Source organism: Lonchura striata, chromosome 25 (assembly GCF_050655825.1).
Source record: "Lonchura striata isolate lonStrDom1 chromosome 25, ASM5065582v1, whole genome shotgun sequence".
Taxonomy (NCBI): domain Eukaryota; kingdom Metazoa; phylum Chordata; class Aves; order Passeriformes; family Estrildidae; genus Lonchura; species Lonchura striata.
This window is the reverse complement of record NC_140727.1, coordinates 1,384,935-1,397,123: the sequence shown is the minus strand read 5'-3', so window position 1 is coordinate 1,397,123 and position 12,189 is coordinate 1,384,935. Positions and strand designations below refer to the sequence as shown.

The window sequence follows — 12,189 nt, the reverse complement described above, 5'->3', positions numbered from 1 at the left end:
AAAAGCACCAAAAACAGAGATCACGGCCCTGGGCATGGGAACCTGTCCCTTGACCCCAGGATCTACAGCTGAGGGGGAGCCAGCAAAGCCCACCAGGAGGCACAGACCATGGTCTGGCTGCCACTGAACCCCAACCCAACTCACTCTAAGCAAACAGGAGGAACTGGGACATGGCACATGGCAAAGATGGGTTTAACTTCCTCTTCCCTTGTGCTGCCTTGAAAGCACGCTGTCTGCAACCCAGCACATGAATAACATCAGCCACCAGCAGCACTCCGCTATCCAGAGCCCAAGCAGGGCACCACTGGAGAACCCCAGCGTGCCCAGAGCCAAAGCCAGGCTGGGCACAGAGACACAAACCAGTTCAAAGTCCCTCATCCCCAGCACGACTCAGGGCTGCTGGGACCAGGGGATGCCCCCTGTGCCACAAAGGCTTTGCCATCGGCTGGGACCTGACCCCGCTCAGCCACAGCTTGTACCCACATGCATCCTGAGCCACATGCCAACGAGCCAGAGGGGTGAGAATCCGGCCCCAGCTCATCAGGCAGCTCAAATCCACCAGGACAGCTGGCTCTCAGCTCTTGCTGCTCACTCACAGGACACACATTCTTGTCCCAGGCACACAAATCCTGTCCTCCTGCTCCCCGGCACCGCTGTGAGGCCATGCCGCCTGCTGACCCCACGGCAGCCCCTGACAGGCCTGGATGATGGCTCCCACTGAGACAGATTCATCCAGAGCCCATCCCGGCACACATGCTCCAGGAGCAGCATCCTGCTGTAAAAAGGGATTTTTTCAGGCCAAACTCTGTGTTTCAGCAAGGGGGATTTAGGTGGTGGGGGAAGTCCCCAACCAGCTGAGCCCTTCTCTGTGGCTGCACCTAAAGCCACATGCCAGAGGGATGACGATGTTGGCCAGCCCTGGGGATGAGGATGTTGCCCACAAGGACATCCCAGCAAAGCACCGAGGTGACACTCAGGAGAGCAATGGGAAATGCCAACATTTGGCACTTTCCAGAAGCACTATCACATCCTGGGTCTGGCACGCTCCAAAATCCCGTGCTGGAGAATCACAAGCCCAGGCCAAGGGTTTGTCATGGCTCCCAGCCACGTTACCAGAGGGATGGCAGAAAAGCCACTGGGATGCTCCTGCAGCACAGAGATGGACCCTGAGGGCAGGTAAGAGCCATTGTGAGTGCAGGAATGTCACAGATAAACACAATCACAATTCCTCTTGGAAAGGGGAAAATATTGGGGAAGGAAATCAAATACCACCGTTTTTTGTCAATATTCCCTATGCAAAGGTGGGATGATAAAAAGTAAGGCATGAGTTTGTAGAAAGAAATGAAAATATTTCAATCATGATTTTTGCTGAAGGGTGTGGATGTAAAAATGGATCAATGAAGAGTTGCCCAAATGGGTTGTTTGCCCAAAAGAGGAGGAAGAAGAGGAAAGGGCTCTGCAGCTGTTGTTGCCTAGGGCAGTACTGAGGGCAGCCACTCAGTTCCAAAAGCAGAAACCTTGCGACCCTGTGGTGGTTCCTACAACAAAGGAGACCACCTTGTGACACGTCCCTCCAAGCCAAGCAAAGGGCAGAACCCACCTCACCCACCCCCAGCAATGATAAAGGACAGGGTTTGACCCAAAGCACACCCAAAATTTATCCTGCAGCCCGATCCATGAGCATCAGAGCTAGAGCAGCACATGCCTGAGAGGGGAAACACTTCTCCCTCCCTCCCTCCCTCTTGGGAGGGAAACACTAAAAGCACTTCTGAAAGATCCCCTTCCTATGGGCTCTGCACCTCCATTTTCACAGACATGGATATGAAAGATTATCAGCATTATTAACTGCTACCCCAAACCAGCAACAGCATAAAACCTCTGAAAAAATCAAATGGAAAAAGATTTTTCTAGGATGAGCCAAGCTCAGCACTGGTCCCAGCCCCACCACATCCATGCCCACCACATCCACCCGGCCAGGCTGGGCTCTAGAGCAAAACAAACATTTAGGAAACAGTCAAGGGAGGAGAAGGAACTGGACGGCGAGCCCCGGAGTGACACATGGCCTGACCCCATGCATGGCACCTGCCTCACCTCCGATGTGGCCGCAAGCTCCTGCCGGGCATCCAGGCCTGGCCAAAAGGACCCAGCACCAAGCAGGAAGGTGTTAAAAGTCCCCAGGAGTAACCTCTGAGGATCCACAATAAATAACCTCTGAGTAAACACAGCGGCTGCTCCCCATTCGCCTTCCTGTTTGCTTTCGCAGATCCGGGCTGGGACGGCCACTTCCAGCCGCTGGCCCCATCCCGTCCTGGCGCAGCACCGGGCTGGCACTGCCACCCTGCACCCGAATTCGGGGGCACCTCAGGCCCCGAATCGGCCCTGCCACAGGGCACCGTGGGCACCGGCTTCCCAAAGGGATCTATACCCCGGACAGGCACTGATCCTGCATCTGAGCCCGTTCCTGCTGCCTCTTCCTTCCTGCTCTATGTTTGTTTTGATTCCTGAAAGAGGAAATCCCAGCTCACCCACTCCCCAACAGGGAGCCATGCCCCGCTCTGTGCCTCAGTTTCCCCGTCTCTCCAGCATGGGAGCCCCACATCATTCAGACCCCCCTCTCTCTCCCTGCCCATACAGTCCTGGGAAAAGAAAAAAAAAAAAAAAAAAAAAAAAGCAACGGGTCCTGATTTAAGGGCACTTCTGTGCTTCACCACGAACACAAAGGAGAGGGGAAAACGACAACTCACAGCGAGGATCTGTGTCAGGAGCAACAAGGGGGTCCGGGGCAACCCCCCTGGCCGAGCAGCGCCGACCGAGGAGGCTGACAATAGATAAGGGTCTAAATTCGGCGCTGGGCTCCGGCCCCGGGCTCTGAAAGGCGATCGGGGTGGGGGAGTGCCGAGCTGTTTATTTGGCTCCAAACTCCGCACCGACACTGCAGCGTCACCCGTGTTTAAAATAGGAAGGAACGAAAAGAAGGGGAGAAAAAAAAAAAAAAGAAAGAAATAAAAAGGGAGAAAAGTGCATGCACGCGGCGAACAATAACAACAAAATAATAATTTAAAAAAAAATCAAGAGAAAAGGAGCCGGGGGAGGGGGGGGTAATAAAAGGAAACCCAGTTGGGCTGGCGAGGTTTAAAGCGACGCCTTGCCTTAAAAAAAGAAGTTGCTAATTTTAACTCTCCAGTGGAAAGAGTGAGAGGTACTTACAGGAGACAGGGTGGCTGCGTCCTTCTCCGCGGCTGCAGCTCCGGGAGGAAACGCAGGACGGAGCCGCCATCCCCGAGCCCGAGCCCGAGCCCGAGCCCCGAGTCCCGAGCCCGAGCCCCGAGCCCGAGCCCCGAGCCCCGAGCCCCGAGCCCCGAGCCCCGAGCCCCGAGCCCCGAGCCCCGAGCCCCGAGCCCGAGTCCCGAGTCCCGAGCCCCGAGCCCGAGCCGAGCGGGGTGCGGGCGCGGCTGAAGGGCACAGGCAGATGCGGAGGCAGATGCGGAGGCAGGAGGGGCTGGAGGAGCCCGGGGGAAGGCAGCGAACGGAGCTGGCCGGGCAGCGGCCGGGCTGGCCGGGCAGCGGGCAGCGGCCGGGCTGGCCGGGCAGAGGCCGGGCTGGCCGGGCAGAGGCCGGGCTGGCCGGGCAGCGGGCAGCGGCCGGGCTGGCCGGGCAGCGAACGGAGCTGGCCGGGCAGCGGGCAGCGGCCGGGCTGGCGTGCTCCGGCAGCCGGACCGGGGCCGCCCGCGGGGCGCGCACGCCGCAGGACCCCCGGGAGGCGGGAGCCAGCTGCCGGGTCAGATGACATTTCTGCGCGGACATTTCTGACCGAGCTGGCTTTTCCCCAAGGGAAAAGGGCTTTGAAGACGCGGATCCCCCCCCACCCCCTCCCCGCCAGTGGCAAAATAGCGGATGAGCTCAGAACCCAAAGCGCAGGGCAGTGCCATGACCAGAGAAGGCCACCCGGCTCCACGGGGACTGGAAAGGTGACCTCCAGCAGCTCAGCCACATTTCAGCTGCGGCAAACACAGCAGGAACCCACTGCTTTACCAAATTCAGTATTCCGTATCCGAAAGGGTCGAGAGCGGGGATTTGGTTTCAGTGCGCCCACTGGCTGGGTTTTACAAGCTCTCCCTGGAGATCAGGAGGATCTTGCCAGTTGCAAAGAGCCAGGTGCCAGGTGAGGTGGCACACTCACACCTCGAGGACAGTGGGAGCCTGCGAGTTGCAAACTCCAGTTGCTAATGAACCTTCAAGAGAACACAGGCAAGGCCTCAGACAGCAGAGGAACAGACCTGGTGACACAAGGGCTCTACCCAAGCAGCTGGAAATCAGCCTCAGGATGCAAAATCTCACTGGGAGAGGAGCAGGGTGGCACATCGCTGCATTCAGGGATGGACATATGATTTACCAGGCATGGCTGCAGCAAGACGATGCGACCGTCGTCAGGACACGAAAGAGTCCATCCGGTTAAGGTCACAGGCCCTAGGAGAGTCTTCTGTCACACAAGAAGGTTTGCCTGCTTCGCCTCAGATGGGGTTGGCCTCAGACAAAATGCCTATTGATCGCAGGCAGCGATGCTGCACGCCCAGGACGCGAGGACGTGGCTTCAGGGGGATGAAATCGCCCGGTGCCGGCCGTCACACGCTTCCGAGGCCGGGTCGATACTGCTCCTCTAATTGCTCAGCTCCTGTCACTTGCACTGCCAAGGGAACAAGTCTTAAAGCAGTCCCCAGAGATGCTTTTCCAAATCCTCCTCCCTGAGTGCACCACTTGCTGAGCTGCTCCTTGGAGCGAGCAGTTCTGCAGCTGCAGAAATCACTAAACTGCTCCTCCTCACTCAAACTCTGTGCTGGCACCAGTGGAGGTATGAGGGCTTTGCGGGAGGACACTGCCAACCCAAAACCCACGAATTTGTGTGAAACTAGAACACAAGGAGCTGTTGTCACCGGTCAGGACGGAGCTGGCGGCGTCGGGCACCGTGTCCAGCAGCAAGTAGGGATGTGGGGAGAACGCCGTGACCGAGAGATCTGCCAGCACCCACCAGCATCCGGGCTGGCACGGAATGGGCACGGTCCAGCGGGACCGCGGTGTTTGGGAGCCAGGGAGGGCCCTGCCCTCCTTGCACACCCCACAGCAGCCAGACCCACTGCCCCGTCACGCCAAGTACTCACTCACCACACCGAAACGTGCCCCATACTCATTTGTGCCCAGAGGAGTGGGTTAGAGCTGGTCCCACACCAGCCCCCCAAACACTCCTGGAGCACTCAGCTCAGCCACAGCGGGACAGACCCGGCCAAGCCCTCAAGCCCTTCTGTCCCCTGGGCACACCATGGCCCATGGCTGGCACACACCAAGCACCAGTGAGACACAGCAGGGCCCTTCTGCTGCACTCCCCCTGGCCCAGCCTGGGGAGCTGCTCTCGGTTTCTATCAGCAGATGAAGCTCTTGGTGTTGACCTTGCAGAGGACGCAGTGATGCTGCCCCCATCTCCCATCATCAGGCCTCCAAATAAATAACCTGCCCCATCTCCAGCACTAAAAGTCACCACAACCCCACAAAACTGCTCACTAAGCAGTTGTGACAAAGCCCCCTCCGTTCAGGAGCTAGGGGCATATTATTTTTAAAAATCTTTCCTTTTATTGATTTCACTCTCAGGTACAGCAGATGCATTTCATGAAACCATAGAGCCCTCATAAACCAGCCCGCAGTGGTGTCTGTACCACAACCTCACTGCAGACACAGGAGACACAAACATTTACTGGAAGAGCAATAAACGGGCCAAGAAGGTTGAAAAGGAAGAAAACTTAGACAGAAGGCCCTCTACTAGCAGCACCTTATTTCAGAGGAGTGCAAGGGACAAAATAACAGCAGGTTTGGCCACAATTTTGTCCACACTGGGAGAAAACAGGGCAGGAAAGCCCTCCTTTGCACTGATACACAGGGCTGTGTTGCAAAACACCCAGAGAGCCCCAAATCAGTGCTGTGGCTACGGCTGGGGGCCATCAGATGGGGAAGTGAAGGGGAAGATGGGCACTGGAGAACAGCAGCAGCACGCACTGCTGGGCACCACCTCCCTGCCCTGCTCGGGGGGCTCTGCTGGCCCACCCCACACCCCAGGACCCCCGTGTGCAGAGCAGGTGAGGGGTGCACAGTGCAGCAGGGTGCTCCCTGTGCCCTTCCTGCACCAGATCTCACTGGAGCAGGGCTGCAGCCTCTGGTCAGCACCACTGTGGGAGCCTGAGAGCCCTGAGCTGCATGCAGCTGCATCCTCTGTGGGAGCCTCTGCTTGCTGCCAGCCTGCAGCAGGGGAGACACACACGGCCAAGCAAACCCAAAGGGAAGGCAGGAACCCAGAGTTTGGGATTTCCCCCATACCTGCTACGCAGCCTCCTGCATCTTCTGCTCCTGCCAGGGATGAGCTGCAGCCACCGCTCCTCAATCCAACTGCAAAGACAAAGCAAGCAGTTGTGAGTCTGAGAGGACAGAGGCGGGGACAGAGGCAAGGACAGGACTCCCCACATGTCCCATCCATGCACAGCCAGATGGAGGAACAGCGAGGGCAGCCCAGTATCCCCCGCAGACCTGGCTGATGGGACAGGGGCTGCAGGTCCCCTCCTGCACTGCCCTGAGCCTTAGCATTGCTGCAAGGGCCATGCAGGCTGGGTAAGACCCGGCCAGGCCCCCGCAGGGATCCAGGGAACCAGGAGCCCTGGGACTATGCAATGTGGAAAGCATCTCGGTGAGACCAGAGGGAAAGAAATTAAGAAGAGTTCAGGAATCATAAACCAAAAGTTAACATTAACGAGGGATTCAGCCCAAGCCGACAGCGTGGCCAGCAGAGAGTTGCTCAAAGTTTAGTTGAACTTTGTGTTTTCTGGGAAGATTCTCATGCACATCCCACAAGAAAAAGCACTGACCCTCTTGCTCAGACACTGTCCCAGTGCTTGGCCCAAGGAGAATCTGCCATGGCCCAGAAGGAAACACAGCTCCTAAACTCATCCCACTCACCACTGCGAGATGGGAGGAGACCCTTGGGGCAAAGCCCAGTGGTTTCAGCTGGCCTTGTGCTGGTGGTCACAAGCATCTGGCACTTGTGCAGAGCCCATCACCACAGCACACTCCTGTGAGGCAGTTCCCTCACGAGGAACGTTCCCTGCGAGGAGAACGGCGCCAAACAAAAGGGAAACTGAGGCACAGAGGCCAGCACCCGCTCTTCAAACGCACCGCCAGCTCCCAAACTGCAGCCTCACCCCCAGCACCTGCAACAGAGCGAGGAATTGTGCTCAGCTTTCCGGCGTCCTCATCCTCCGCTCCAACCACAAAACCAGCCTTCCTCCCCCAGCTGCCTCCCCTCCCACAGCCAGCTCATTTCCTGACATTACAAAATTCACCCTGAACAAAGCTGGAGCGAGGAGCGCGTGGCTCCGGCCGGGGCTGCACCTTCCCCTCGCTCCGGAGCAGCCAGGCCGAGGGGACACCCCTAAAGAGACGAGCTGCAAGCGGCCTTCCAGCCTCAGACCTCACAGCACTTGGGCTGGAGTCCTGCAAATGGAGCACTCACAGGGATCCCCTCACCAGCACAGACAGATGAGCCTCTCTTCCACAGCGGGGGAGCGGTGGGCACAAGGATGGGGGGCTCCAGCTACTGCCACACTCGCACCCAATTAAGCCCAGACCAACCCGTCAGCCCCCAGGACCACTCCTTTATTTCCCTGAATAAAACAGTGTCCTGCAGGGTGACTGACCACCTGGGGACAGGGACACCCACACAAGAAGCACCACCTTGCTCGTGCCACGCTCCCAGCCAGGACGAGGGAAGTGGCCAAGGGTCTCTCGGGGGGTTCCTGAAGCTCCTCTCGGTGTCCGAGCAGCTCTCAGCGGTCTCACACTGCAGGGCTGGTGGCAGAGCCACGTGGGGACCGGGGACCACAGGCCAGGCTGACGGGAGGATGTGGCCGAGCTTTGTGCCCAGGCTGGCTTTGCTTTGGGGGTGTGAGGTCAGCTCTACAGCCCAGCAGGATGCAATGGGGGACGTGTGGCCAGGCAAGACCTCAGATGTCTGTACAGAGCTGTTTTCTCTCAGTGGGAGATGCCACTAGACACACCAGGAACGTCCAGGATGGTGCCATGGGACAGCCGGTACAGCCACACAGCCACCACTCACCACTCCTGCACTGACAGAACTGCCCATGGCTGGTGGTCAGCAGCAGCCACATCCCTGGCTCTCACAGCCCACCAGGACAATGACTTCTGGACAATAGCTGACCCCACGCAGCCCTTGGCCATGCCACAGTCCCCAGATGGTGACAACTAACAGCAGTGCCTTTGCCAGCCCAACCTGGCAGATGAGCTGCCCCTTGTAGGGCCAAGGTGGGGAACTCCAAGGGAAGCAGGATTGGTTTTGGGGTGTTCAGCCTGCAGGCAGTTCTGACATCACAGGGTTACAGCCCAGTGTCACCTGAGACAGGGATGAACAGCACATGTGGGGTGACAGTCCTGAGACCCTGACCCTCTCCAGCCCGACAGCTCCAGGGCTGCTTCACGCCCTGCCCAAGCTGCAGAAGCTGCTGCCCTTTGGACCTGGTGGTACTTCCAGCACCAGCAAACCCCAGTGAACCCCCGAGTCCCCATTTTGCAACATTTTGAGCTGGTACAAAGGAGCAAAGCCCCCACTCACTGGCACTGCCAGCTCCCGTGTCTGTCCAGGCACGTCCTTTGCCCCATCCAGCGGGTATCCTGGCACTGCTCCCAGAAACTCTGGAGGATTTCCAAAGGTGACCATTCGACCTGCACAGTGAGAGCAGGCCCTGCTGAGGGGCTGGGGCTGGGTCAGGCCACTGGCCACTCCCAGGGCTCCTGGGCAGCTCCCAGCTCTCACCCCACCACACACGTGCCTTCAAAACCTTCTTGTTTCAGACAGAGAAATGCTGCCCAGGGAAGGGGGAAAGCATCCTGTTTTCAAAGTTTTGTTATTTTATAGGCTGAGGGAAAAAACACATAGAGAGGGATGGAGGTGGCAAAGGCAAGTGAATTCCCCTTTCTGAGTGAAAAAAGAAGGAGAGAAAGGGCTAAAGACAAGACAATCTTTATGTTCAGCTTTGGGGCAGAAATATTGAGCAGGTGCTAACACTCTTCCTATTTGAAAACCACAGCTTTGGCTTCACCAAGTAACAAACCAAAATTCCTGAGGGCAGGAGAACTAGGGTTCCTCCTGGAATCCTCCTGGGATCCCCATTTTTAACTGAAGCAGTTAGGCTGGCATGAAAAGGCAGCAGGGAGCTGCTCCAACCTGCTCGTAAGGATCTTGGAGGATGTGCAGGAATGGTTTTTGGTGACTTTCCTGGATATCTGCTCCGCTGATGCTCAGCAGTCCCTGTGCCACAGCCAGTCTTTGCTTACACCCTCAAACACTTATATATTCCCACATATATAACTCCCCAAAATATATGCATATTATATGTGTATTCCCACACATATAATATATGTGTATTGCCATACACATAGCCCTCACAAAATACACATATTCCCATATATATAACCCACCAAATATATATATATATATATGTTCCCCCACATGTATAGATGTGGGGGAAATACATATTTATTCCCACGTATATAAACCCCAAATACACATAACCCCTGCCTACATCATATATACACATAATACCCCCAAATAAATAGTCTTCCAAGCACACAGCTGGAATGTCAAGGGGGGCTGGATGGGTAGAATCACCAGCTTTGGGGCTGGAGGGGCCAAGAGGGAGGCGCAGATTGCGGAGGGGAAGAGCTGTGACCGCAATCTCTCCTTCCTCTTTTTTCATGTTTCCTCTAGCAACGGGCTCAGGCTGCAAACATTTGGATGCCAAACCCAAACTTCCTCACCTCGGGCTCCCAACCCAGCCCGCCGCTCCTCTGCCAGGTGCTCACGGACTCCCACCCCAAGCTAGGGAGACCCTACACCCCACTTCCCAGAGCTGTGCCGTGTCAGTCTCAGGGAGTCCCAAAACACCAAGGAGCAGGCAAAATTTAAAAAAAAAAGAAAAAAAAAGGACTTTATCAATTTTGCTCCATTTCCCAAGTCCACAAAACTAAAGCATCCCAGCCATGGATGGGATGGTACAAGCTTTCAGTTTGTACCAGCCACGGAGAGTATCCCCAGAGTTTAACTAGACCTGTTGAGCCTTTTCCAGTTGGGTTTCCTCTGGCTTGACACCAAGAGGTGGGAAGGAACAAACTGGGAGAGATCTCACTCCGAGCAGGAGCATCAGGCAGGACGGGCTGGCAGTTAAACACAGTGAGGAGCCCCAGCTCCCAACCACCCAGTGGTGCCAGAGTCCAGCAGCACAGCAGGAGGAAATCCACCTCCAGTGGCACGGGAGGCTCGGCTGCCCGGCACGACAGTGCAGAGGTGAGCAGGGACCAAGAACAAGGCAGCTGTGCTGGGGCATCATGCAGAGCGTGACCAGCTCCACTGGAGCTCCTCCAAACCCCTAGAGGGACGGTGGGAAGGTACCCAGATCTAGGCAGGGTAGGAACTGTTGGGGTTCACAGCCCTGCTCCACCAGGTCACCCTGCAGAGGTGTTGCTTCACAGGGGTCCCAGCGTGGCACCAAATCCAGCCCCTGGATTTGGGCAGGGAGCTGGAAGCCACTCTCCAGGGAAGGTCAGAGCAGACGAGTGGCACAGCTGTCGCTGCAAGTGTTGCAACAGCGGCTGCTGGCCCTGCAAGGACCATGGGGACATGAGGGGGCGTTGGGGGGGTGGCACAAGCACAACCGTTGGAGCCACCGAGTTTCACTCTCGCTGGCTGAGTTCCCCTTGGGCAGCAGAGATGCAGAACTGAAACCTCCAGCTGTATGGACGTGGGGGCGGCCGGAGGCGCGGGAGGGCTGGGGAGCAGCACGGCTTTCGGAGCAAAGCCATGCACCACCACACACCCCGGTGACCAAAGGCTGCTGGGGCACCGGGGCAAGCTAAGAGCAGAGGCAGACAGGGCTTTCCTCTGGCTCACAGCACCCATCTTGCTCCTGCCCTCCCTGCACAGCTGGGCCACCCAGCTCTCGCAGCCGGCACATCTGGTGGGAGCAGAAATACCCCTGGGCATGCAGGTACCCACACCTGGGCAGGCTCCAGCTGGCAGGTCCCCACTCCAGCAGCCTGTCCAGGAATTGACACCCTAACCCATCCCAGCCCACTGGGCAAGTGCTGGTCAGCAGGACCACAACTGCCGGCATGGAGCGGTCCCAGCACCAGCAGCATCTCCTAATGCAGGGAAACTGAGGCACAGAGAGGGGACGTGAACCACAGAGCTGGACACAAACCCCAATTTCCTCCCCCTGAGCAAGCCATTCACCTGCTTATCCCAACCTGCTGACACAGCAGCTCAAGGAAGATTCCAAAACTGAGCCCAGAACCCCCAAGAACATCATGGAGGCTCCTACAAAAGCACAGGGACACCAAGATGTGGGTGCCCCGCATCCCAAGCACCCAGTGCTTGCCCTCACCCCGGTGACAGTGACAATACTTCAGGCCACATTGCCACCTGCTGGCACCAGCCCTGGGGGCCGAGAGCGCTGGCACCTTCCTTGATGGGGACAGCAAGTGGCTCTGTGCTGGGTATCAGGTCTGGGTCCAGTCCAGCTTCGGGTGCAATGGGCCACTCCTCAGTTCCCTGAACTGATTTTATCCAACTTCATGGCAACCTGGGACAGTGCAAGAAGCCACACCCATCCTGGAGGTGCCAAGAGGAGCTGTGGGTGCCCTCACCCTGCTCACACTCCCCTGCTCTCTGGAGCACCATGTGAAAGTGCTGCTCCAGGGGTGCAGGAGACTTCACAGCAGCAGTGAGAGCTGCTCCAGATCTGCAGTTCCAGCTCCTGCTGGCATTCCCAAGGCAGAGGTGAAGCAGAGATAGCACCACCAACTGTTTTGCCCTCCAGACTCCCCACAAACCTTCCTGATGCCCCAACAACCTCTCCTGTCTGATGCTGCCTCTCCCCAGAGGCCACAGATCCAATTCCCACCTCTCAGGCCATACTCTCCCTCCTGTCACATGGATCCTCTGCAGCCATCCATGCATCCAGCCATCCAAACCTCTCATCCACACAAACCCCACACGAGGCGTGGGGGAGTGGAAATCCCACCTGCACACACACTGACATACACCAGCAATTCATCCTCTGTGGCCACTGCCCAACACAGCCA

The 12,189-nt window shown here is 57.3% G+C and overlaps 1 protein-coding gene across 12 annotated transcripts in view; it reads right to left on the bottom strand.

The window, feature by feature from the left end:
* Nucleotides 1-12,189, bottom strand: part of MEF2D (myocyte enhancer factor 2D) — a 77,917-nt gene that overhangs the window by 46,876 nt on the left and 18,852 nt on the right. For 10 of the 12 annotated variants that reach the window (XM_085560992.1, XM_085560991.1, XM_085560995.1 and 7 more), the window contains exon 2: nt 6,361-6,429. The gene's annotated coding sequence lies outside the window, so the exon portion shown is untranslated. Of the gene's footprint in view, nt 1-2,091; nt 2,659-3,207; nt 3,371-6,360; nt 6,430-12,189 lie in introns of those variants that run through there. The other 2 variants (XM_085560993.1, XM_085560994.1) reach the window with 2 other exon arrangements.